The sequence below is a fragment of the Salmo salar genome, chromosome ssa01 (assembly GCF_905237065.1).
Source record: "Salmo salar chromosome ssa01, Ssal_v3.1, whole genome shotgun sequence".
NCBI lineage: Eukaryota > Metazoa > Chordata > Actinopteri > Salmoniformes > Salmonidae > Salmo > Salmo salar.
Genome location: NC_059442.1, coordinates 26,332,723 through 26,343,236, shown reverse-complemented (window position 1 = coordinate 26,343,236; position 10,514 = coordinate 26,332,723). Strand labels below are relative to the sequence as shown.

At 41.3% G+C, this 10,514-nt stretch overlaps 1 long non-coding RNA gene across 1 annotated transcript; it reads left to right on the top strand.

Annotated features, from left to right (window-relative positions):
- The first annotated feature begins 8 nt into the window (after positions 1-8).
- On the top strand, positions 9-6,108 carry LOC106599749 (uncharacterized). Its single transcript, XR_001327563.2, has 3 exons — positions 9-64; positions 194-294; positions 5,713-6,108. It is a non-coding gene; the product is annotated as an uncharacterized lncRNA (long non-coding RNA).
- The last annotated feature ends 4,406 nt before the right edge of the window (positions 6,109-10,514 follow it).

The window sequence follows — 10,514 nt, the reverse complement described above, 5'->3', positions numbered from 1 at the left end:
TCCAGGGTGGAGGTCTGAACAAAGGATCCGCTTCGGGAAAGACGTATTCCTGGTCGTAATGATGGTAAGTTGACATAGCTTTTATATCCAATAGTTTGTCCCGACTGTATGTAATAACACTTGAGATTTTCTGGGCTAACAATGTAAGAAATAGTACATTAACATTTTTTAAATAACTGCATCGTTTTCTAAGGACCTGAAGCGAGCGAGGCGACCATCTGTCGGCGCCTGCTGATTCTCCTCAGAGACATGAAGGAAGAGGAAGGGGACAATGCTGTGAAGGCATGCTGTGAGGTAGGCCAACATACAGCCCTGATGGGGAGCATGTGGTGGAGGATGACTCATGTTTTCAACTGTCTGAATGTGGCAAACGGAGTTAGTCTAGAGAGCACCGTTTGTCTCTATCTCACAGCACATTTCTACACACAAACATTTCACTCATTATGTTTAGGGTAGTAGTAGCCAGTAAACACTTGTTATCATGGTGGGAATAGTTTTGTAATATAATGACCAACATCTTTCAAGCACTGTGTTACTCACATAACTGTTATGATTGTTGCTATAGCCATTGCTCATGAGTACACAGAGAAACTGTTTAACACTGTTTAACACACGCTACCCCCTTACTACTCCAATGAGCAGCCATTTTGACTGCAACATTCTAACGGTCTAATAAATTAATGCTATCAGAAAAATAATAATTTGGTTGTGTTTATGAAAGTCACGGGTAAAATTAGAATATGAAAAAATATGTATTTCAAAGAACACTAGCAGTTTCATTGGTTTGTTACTGTAGGCGGTCTGCTGCTGCATGCTCTCGTGTGGAGCACAAAGGAATTGCGGTTATTCTTAGAAAAAGTAATATTACTATTATTTTTTTTTTTCAAAGATACGTTTTTTGGAAACCTCAATCTCTTTCTGATACTATCCTAAACACAAATATAAACGCAACAATTTCAACAATTTTACTGAGTTACAGTTCATATAAGAAAATACGTCTATTGAAATACATTCATTAGGCCCTAATCTATGGATTTCACATGACTGGGAACACAGATATGCATCTGTTGGTCCATGGGAAGTTAAGCCCGGGAATTTTGGGAATTTTGCTTAAATTCATCAAGAAAGTTAGCTTATAACAGTGAACCTTTTTTGTGGGATACACATAAGGCAATTCTAGGTCTTGTGGCATATTTTTGTTAAACTATCCCCAATTCAATGGAATTGCAACCCTCTGCATACACAGTGCATTCTTCCATCACATGTACAGCTGATTCTCAAGATCTTGCACACTAATGAGATGCTATTGAGCCCACACTATTACACTGTCTGAGCCAAGGACTACATAATTTCTGGTAAGTTTTGATTAGAATACTGGGTGGGGTGAATATATTTTATATGACATACATCATTTTTTTGTAAACTAGTAAATAGTAGCCTACAGCAAAGGGTGTTTAAATTATTTCTAACTTGTTAACAATTTCTGCTAGTTTAGTTTTTGATACCATGTGGGTTTTTATCTTGCTTGAGCCTGCTAACTGAGTGTTAATTCACCTGTTTCCATACATGTTTCATTTTAAAACATTTACCTTATAAAGGAGTTGTTTAATCTAACTGCTTAACTATTTATCTGTACATGGAATTGTATTTGATGTTTTTTTACTCATAGCTGTGTACATTTGCAAATACTGTGCCAAATCATATGTGAAGAATGCAACAAAGATGCAGAATCATCTGGCCAAGTGCATAAAGTTCCCTCAGCGCTCACAACAAGCAACCTCTGACAAAAGTCCCTCTACTTCTATTCGAGGTGAAAATGATGAATCCGACACCTTATCAATAGCAACAGCTCATGGTCCTCCTGGAATCAAGTTTTTTTTTACTCAATGGAGGAACGTAGTCAGAGAAATGCTGATGAGTCTTGTTCGAGCTGTGCATGCAACTGGCTCACCTCTGATGCTCACAGGCAATGTGTATTGGAAGAGATTTCTGAATGCTCTTTGCCCAGCATACACCCCTCCAACCAGACATGCTTTATCTACTCATTTGCTGGATGCAGAGTTCAACAGAGTTCAAGTGAAGGTCAAGCAAATTATAGAGAAAGCAGACTGTTTTGCAATCGTCTCTGATGGGTGGTCGAATGTTCGTGGGCAAGGAATAATTAACTACATCATCTCCACCCCTCGACCAGTATTCTACAAGGGCACAGATACAAGGGACAACAGACAAACCGGTCTCTACATTGCAGATGAGCTGAAGGCAGGAATCAATGACCTTGGACCACAAAAGGTATTTGCACTGGTGACAGACAATGCTGCGAACAAGAAGGCTGCTTGGTCTAAAGTGGAGGAGTCCTAGCCACACATCACACCCATTGGCTGTGCTGCTCATGCATTGAATCTGCTCCTCAAGGACATCATGGCACTGAAAACAATGGATACACTCTACAAGAAAATGCCAAGGAAATGGTTAGGTATGTGAAGGGTCATCAAGTTATAGCAGCAATCTACCTCACCAAGCGAAGTGAGAAGAATAAGAGCACCACATTGAAGCTGCCCAGCAACACCCGTTGTGCTGTTGTTGTCAAACATGTTTGACAGTCTCCTGGAGGGGAAGGAGTCTCTCCAAGAAATGGCCATATCACAGTCTGCTGATATGGACAGCCCCATCAAGAAGATCATCCTGGATGATGTATTTTGGGAGAGAGTGGTAAGCAGCCTGAAACTCCTGAAACCTACAGCAGTAGCCATTGCACGGATTGAGGGAGACAATACCATCCTGTCTGATGTTCAGACTGCTTGCAGATGTAAGAGAAGAAATCTGTACTGTCCTGCCAACTGTTGCTCCAAGCAGAGGAAACTGCAGTTCTGAAATGCATCAAAAAGCGTAAAGACTTCTGCCTGAAGCCCATAAACACTGCAGCATACATGTTGGACCCCAAGTATGCTGGCAAGAGCATCCTGTCTGGTGCAGAGATCAACAAGGCCTATGGTGTCATCACTACCGTGTCTCGCCACCTTGGCCTGGATGAGGGCAAGGTTCTTGGCAGTCTGGTGAAGTACACTTCCAAGCAAGGGCTTTGGGATGGAGATGGAATATGGCAGTTGTGCCAACATATCTCATCAGCCACCTGGTGGAAGGGACTTTGTGGATCTGAGGCTCTTTCCCCTGTTGCCTCCATCATCCTCCAAATCCCACCAACATCAGCCGCCTCAGAGCACAACTGATCCTTGTTTGGGAACACACGCAACAGGCTGAACACACGCAACAGGCTGAACACACGCAACAGGCTGACCAATACAAGGGTTGAAAATTGGTGGCCATCTGGGCAAATTTCAGGCCTTTTGAGCCTGACAACGAGCCATCCTCAACAAGGTTGGAAAGTGACAGTGAAGATGGGGCCTCAGAGTCTGATGTTCAAGAGAGAAGACATTGGAAGCAAGAGAGGAAGACAACCAAATCTTTAGTTTCTAGACTATAATTTTACAGATGTATGTTAAACGTATTTGCGAGATGCGATGGATCATTGGGGATCATTCAATGTTCCCGTTTGTTCAGTGAAATCGTCCCATGTGAAGAGTCAAGTCATTTAATTGAAGTTCAGTTCGTAACTAAATATATATATATATATATTTTTCTATTGGATGGATTTAATCATTTGCAATTATATCTACTTATGAGAAGGTAAAAGGTTTATGTTTCTGTCTCCATATGATATGGTAAATCTATCCAATGCCAAAAGCATCTACATTTAAATGGTATTCATATTAATTTTCATATATTTCCGTTAATTCCCACGGAAAGTTTCCACCTCCTGAATATTCCCCAAAATGTGCAACCCTAGGTGTGACCAACTTTTGCCTCCTGCAGCACGACACATCTCCTTCACATAGAGTTGATCAGGCGGTTTATTGTGGCCTGTGGAATATTGTCCCACTCCTCTTCAATGGCTGTGCGAAGTTGCTGGATATTGGCGGGAACAGTAACACACTGTCGTACACAACGATCCAGAGTATACCAAACATGCTCAATGGATGACATGTCTGGTGAGTATGCAGGCAATGGAAGAACTGGGACATTTTCAGCTTCCAGGAATTGTGTACAGATCCTTGTGACATGGAGCCGTTCATTATCATGCTAAAACATGAGGTGATGGCGGCAGATGAATGGCACGACAATGGGCCTCAGGACCTCGTCAAGGTATGCATTCTGTGCATTCAAATTCCCTTCCATAAAATGCAATTGTGTTAATTCTTTGTAGCTTATACCTGCCCATACCATAACCCCACAATCACCATGGGGCATTCTATTCGCAATGTTGACATTGGCAAACTTCTTCCCCACACGACACCATATATGTGGTCTATGGTTGTGAGGCCGGTTGGACGTACTGCCAAATTCTCTAAAAAGTTGGAGGCAGCTTATGGTAGAGAAATGAACAATCAGTTCTCTGGCAACAGCTCTTGTGGACATTCCTGCAGTCCGCATGCCAATTGCACGCTCCCTCAAAACTTGAGACATCTGTAGCATTATGTTGTGTGACAAAACTGCACATTTTAAAGTGGCCTTTTATTGTCCCCATCACAAGGTGCACCCGTGTAATGATCATTCTGTTTAATCAGCTTCTTTTTATGCCACACCCGTCAGGTGGATGGATTATATAGGCAAAGAAGAAATGCTCACTAACAGGGATGTAAAGAAGTTTGTACAATATTTTCTTTTCTTTTCAGCTCATGAAACATGGGACCAACATTACGTGTTGGGTTTTATATTTTTGGTGTGTGTGTGTGTGTGTGTGTGTGTGTGTGTGTGTGTGTGTGTGTGTGTGTGTGTGTGTGTGTGTGTGTGTGTGTGTGTGTGTGTGTGTGCGTGCACTTCAGGACCCTGGATAGCTCTGTTTCAACGTGTCTCATCCTAGATAAATTCTAGATCAATTCTGTTGTGCTCCTGTACATCCAGTACCTGACTGATTTGTCTGTTTGTGCTTCTATAAATTAGACTGTCCTATTTTTACATTCACATTCTATCATTCTACTGTATTCATATTAGATCGGTCTACTGTATTAATACATTTATCACTAAATAATCACACACCAAAAAATGGTACCTGGGCATATAACTAATACGCTATAATATTATTTAGATGGGTCATTTTCAAGTTCTTGGTTTGTGCTGTAGTTGGTATTCGAAGCTTTATGGCTCAACTGTTTGCTGATTTAAATTTTATCCTGTTCACTCATGTTCATGCACAGAGATCATAGTGTAAAAGGATTTGGCTCCCTCTGTGGAGGCACTACTGAGATCTCTGAGTTTACGGGACAGTCACTCATTGTGAGGCAGAGGCAATTGCTAAATATTAGGCATTTTGGAGATTTCTTGGCAAGACTCATGGAGCAGATTCCGGTTGCAAGAAAGAGTTGGATTAAGAGTACCTTTCGTAAATAGCGTGTAATTTGTGACAGTAGTTTGGATGGGAGGCCAACTAGTCAAATTTTTAATTATAACCAGAGGGTAGATTTTTAAGTCACGTTTTGAAGATATAGGGTCTACCATTTTTCTGTGAAGTATTTCTGACAGAAATCTCAGTTGACTTTTTTTTGGGCTCAGCCTTTTTCTTTTGTTGTTATTTGGGGAAATTGTTGTACCCTTGCTACTTGGAGAGAGGGACTGCTTGTCTTATACTTCAGCCTATATATGTTGTTTTCTTCCTAGGGAGATGTGGGGCGTTCCAGTACCAGCGGGTGACAGTTACTCCCCTGAACCAGCAGAACAAGACCAGCTAATTCACATTGACTCCAGGCTGCAACTGCGCTTCCTGTTCAATATTTCCTGTCTGTGTGTCCGAAGCCCCTACTGACCACAGCCTTCCCCAGACCCAGGTACTGTACAGCCCAACTGTCTACTGCCTAATAGGTCTGGATGCCATCAACAAGTCAAAACACCATCTACGCCTGTAAAGAGTCAAGGTCATTAATAACTTCTTCAGGATCGGTGGGTCCCCTGCGGGACTGTTGAGCTAACGTGGGCTAATGCGATTAGCATGAGGTTGTAAGTAACAAGAACATTTCCCAGAACATAGACACAGTTGAAGTCGGAAGTTTACATACACCTTAGCCAAATACATTTAAACTCAGTTTTTCACAATTCCTGACATTTAATCCTAGTAAAAATTGTCTTAGGTCAGTTGTCTTAGGTCAGTTAGGATCACCACTTTATTTTAAGAATGTGAAATGTCAGAATAATAATAGAGAGAATGATTTATTTCAGCTTTTATTTCTTTCATCACATTCCCAGTGGGTCAGACGTTTACATACAGTCAATTAGTATTTGGTAGCATTGCCTTTAAATTGTTTAACTTGGGTCAAACGTTTCGCGTAGCCTTCCACAAGCTTCCTACAATAAGTTGGGTGAATTTTGGCCCATTCCTCCTGACAGAGCTGGTGTAACTGAGTCAGGTTTGTAGGCCTCCTTGCTCGCACACACTTTTTCAGTTCTGCCCACAATTGTTCTGTCGGATTGAGGTCAGGGCTTTGTGATGGCCACTCCAATACCTTAGTATGCTTGGGGTCATTGTCCATTTGGAAGACCCATTTGCGACCAAGCTTTAACTTCCTGACTGATGTCTTGAGACGTTGCTTCAATATAGCCACATAATTTTCCTTTCTCATGAAGCCATCTATTTTGTGAAGTGCACCAGTCCCTCCTGCAGCAAAGCACCCCCACAACATGATGCTGCCCCCCCACCCCCCACCCCCGTGCTTCACGGTTGGGATGGTGTCCTTCGGCTTGCAAGCCTCCCCCTTTTTCCACCAAACATAAAGATGGTCATTATGGCCAAACAGTTCTACTTTTTGTTTCATCAGACCAGAGGACATTTCTCCTAAAAGCACGATCTTTGTCCCCATTTGCAGTTGCAAACCGTAGTCTGGCTTTTTATGGCAGTTTTGGAGCAGTGGCTTCTTCCTTGCTAAGCGGCCTTTCAGGTTATGTCAATATAGGACGCATTTTAATGTGGCTATAGATACTTTTGTACCTGTTTCCTCCAGCATCTGCACAAGGTCCTTTGCTGCTGTTCTGGTATTGATTTGCACCTTTCGCACCAAAGTACGTTCATCTCTAGGAGACAGATCGCGCCTCATTCCTGAGAGGTATGACGGCTGTGTGGTCCATGGTGTTTATTCTTGTGTACTATTGTTTGTACAGATGAACATGGTACCTTCAGGCGTTTGGAAATTGCTCCCAAGGATGAACCAGACTTGTGGAGGTCTACAATTTTTTTTCTGAGGTCTTGGCTGATTTCTTTTTATTTTCCCATGATGTCAAGCATAGAGGCACTGAGTTTGAAGGTAGGCCTTGAAATACATCCACAGGTACACCTCCAATTGACTCAAATTATGTCAATTACCCTATCAGAAGCTTCTAAAGCCATGACATAATTTTCTGGAATTTTCCAAGCTGTTTAAAGGCACAGTCAACTTATTGTACAGTGAGGGGAAAAAAGTATTTGATCCCCTGCTGATTTTGTATGTTTGCTCACTGACAAAGAAATTATCAGTCTATAATTTTAATAGTAGGTTTATTTGAACAGTGAGAGACAGAATAACAACAAAAAAATCCAGAAAAACACATGTCAAAAATGTTATAAATTGATTTGCATTTTAATGAGGGATATAAGTATTTGACCCCCTCTCAATCAGAAAGATTTCTGGCTCCCAGATGTCTTTTATGCAGGTAACAAGCTGAGATTAGGAGCACATTCTTAAAGGGAGTGTCCCTAATCTCAGTTTTTTACCTGTATAAAAGACGCCTGTCCACAGAAGCAATCAATCAGATTCCAAACTCTCCACCATGGCCAAGACCAAAGAGCTCTCCAAGGATGTCAGGGACAAGATTGTAGACCTACACAAGGCTGGAATGGGCTACAAGACCATCCCCAAGCAGCTTGGTGAGAAGGTGACAACAGTTGTGCGATTATTCGCAAATGGAAGAAACACAAAAGAACTGTCAATCTCCCTCGGCCTGGGGCTCCATGCAAGATCTCACCTCGTGGAGTTGCAATGATCATGAGAATGGTGAGGAATCAGCCCAGAACTACACGGGAGGATCTTGTCAATGATCTCAAGGCAGCTGGGACCATAGTCACCAAGAAAACAATTGGTAACACACTATGCCGTGAAGGACTGAAATCCTGCAGCGCCCGCAAGGTCCCCCTGCTCAAGAAAGCACATATACATGCCTGTCTTAAGTTTGCCAATGAACATCTGAATGATTCAGAGGACAACTGGGTGAAAGTGTTGTGGTCAGATGAGACCAAAATGGAGCTCTTTGGCATCAACTCAACTCGCCGTGTTTGGAGGAGGAGGAATGCTGCCTATGACTCCAAGAACACCATCCCCACCGTGAAACATGGAGGTGGAAACATTATGCTTTGGGGGTGTTTTTCTGCTAAGGGGACAGGACAACTTCACCGCATCAAAGGGACAATGGACGGGGCCATGTACCGTCAAATCTTGGGTGAGAACCTCCTTCCCTCAACCAGGGCATTGAAAATGGGTCGTGGATGGGTATTCCAGCATGACAATGACCCAAAACACATGGCCAAGGCAACAAAGTAGTGGCTCAAGAAGAAGCACATTAAGGTCCTGGAGTGGCCTAGCCAGTCTCCAGACCTTAATCCCATAGAAAATCTGTGGAGGGAGCTGAAGGTTCGAGTTGCCAAACGTCAGCCTCGAAACCTTAATGACTTGGAGAAGATCTGCAGAGAGGAGTGGGACAAAATCCCTCCTGAGATGTGTGCAAACCTGGTGGCCAACTACAAGAAACGTCTGACCTCTGTGATTGCCAACAAGGGTTTTGCCACCAAGTACTAAGTCATGTTTTGCAGAGGGGTCAAATACTTATTTCCCTCATTAAAATGCAAATCATTTTAGAACATTTTTGACATGCGTTTTTCTGATTTTTTGTTGTTGTTGTTCTGTCTCTCACTGTTCAAATAAACCTACCATTAAAATTATAGACTGATAATTTCTTTGTCAGTGGGCAAACGTACAAAATCAGCAGGGGATCAAATACTTTTTTCCCTCACTGTATGTACTTCTGACCTACTGGCATTGTGATACAGTGAATGAAGTGAAATAATCTGTCTGAAAACAATTGTTGTAAAAATTACTTGTGTCATGCACAAAGTAGATGTCCTAACCGACTTGCCAAAACTATAGTTTGTTAACAAGAAATTTGTGGAGTGGTTGAAAAACGAGTTTTAATGACTCCAACCTAAGTGTATGTAAACTTCCGACTTCAACTGTATCTGACATTGCCCACCCAACCACATCATCCCCATATTGTTTTAGTTTTTTTGCTCCTTTGTACCCCAGTATCTCTACTTGCACATCATCTTCTGCACATCTATCACTCCAGTGTTTAATTGCTAAATTGTAATTATTTTGCAATTATGGCCTATTTATTGCCTTACCTCCCTAATCCTACTACATTTGCACTGACTGTATATATATTTTTCTATTTTGTCATTGACTGTACGTTTGTTTATCCCATGTGTAACTCTGTGCTGTTTGTGTCGCACTGCTTTGCTTTATCTTGGCCAGGCCGCAGTTGTAAATGAGAACTTGTTCTCAACTGGCCTACCTGGTTAAATAAAGGTGAAATAAAAATAAGTTGTCAGAAAGCTTAAATTCTTGTTAATCTAACTCCATGGTCTAATTTACAGTAGCTATGACAGTGAAAGAATACTATGCTATTGTTTTAGGAATGTGCACAGTTTTGAACATGAAAAGTTATTAATAAATAAATTAGGCACATTAGGGCAGTCTTGATGCCAAATTTTGAACAGTAATGCAATGGTTCATTGGATCAGTCTAAAACTTTACACACACATTGCTGCCATCTAGTGGCCAAAATCTAAATTGCAACTGGGATGGAATAATACATTATGGCCTTTCTCTTGCATTTCAAAGACGATGGTACAAAAAAAAGTTAATATATTTAAAAAAAATCTTTTACCAGATCTAATGCGTTATATTCTCATACATTCCTTTCACATTTCCACAAACTTCAAAGTGTTTCCTTTCAAATGGTACCAATAATATGCATATCTTTGCTTCAGGGCCTGAGCTACAGGCAGTTAGATTTGGGTATGTCATTTTAGGCAAACATTTTCAAAAACGGCCGATCCTTAAGAGGTTTTCAGACTTTTATAACAAGGTTAACACAGTGGGGCATCAACTACAGACTTTTATAAAAGCTCTATTTGTTGAGTCTCAGGGAGACCCACTTTCCTTATTGTGGAAAATTTGGATTTTCTGTTGGTAGTTTGCACCCTAACTTTAGAGTTCTTAAATTGAGTCGTATTTTCCACAACACCCACCAATTTAAATGCAACATAATTGCATTTAAATTGTCCTAAAAATAATCATATTTGTCTGAGCATCAGCAAGTTGTGGGCTAGTTTAAGTTGCTGCTAGACTGAGCTCGAGAATTGCCCAATAAATATTTTTTCA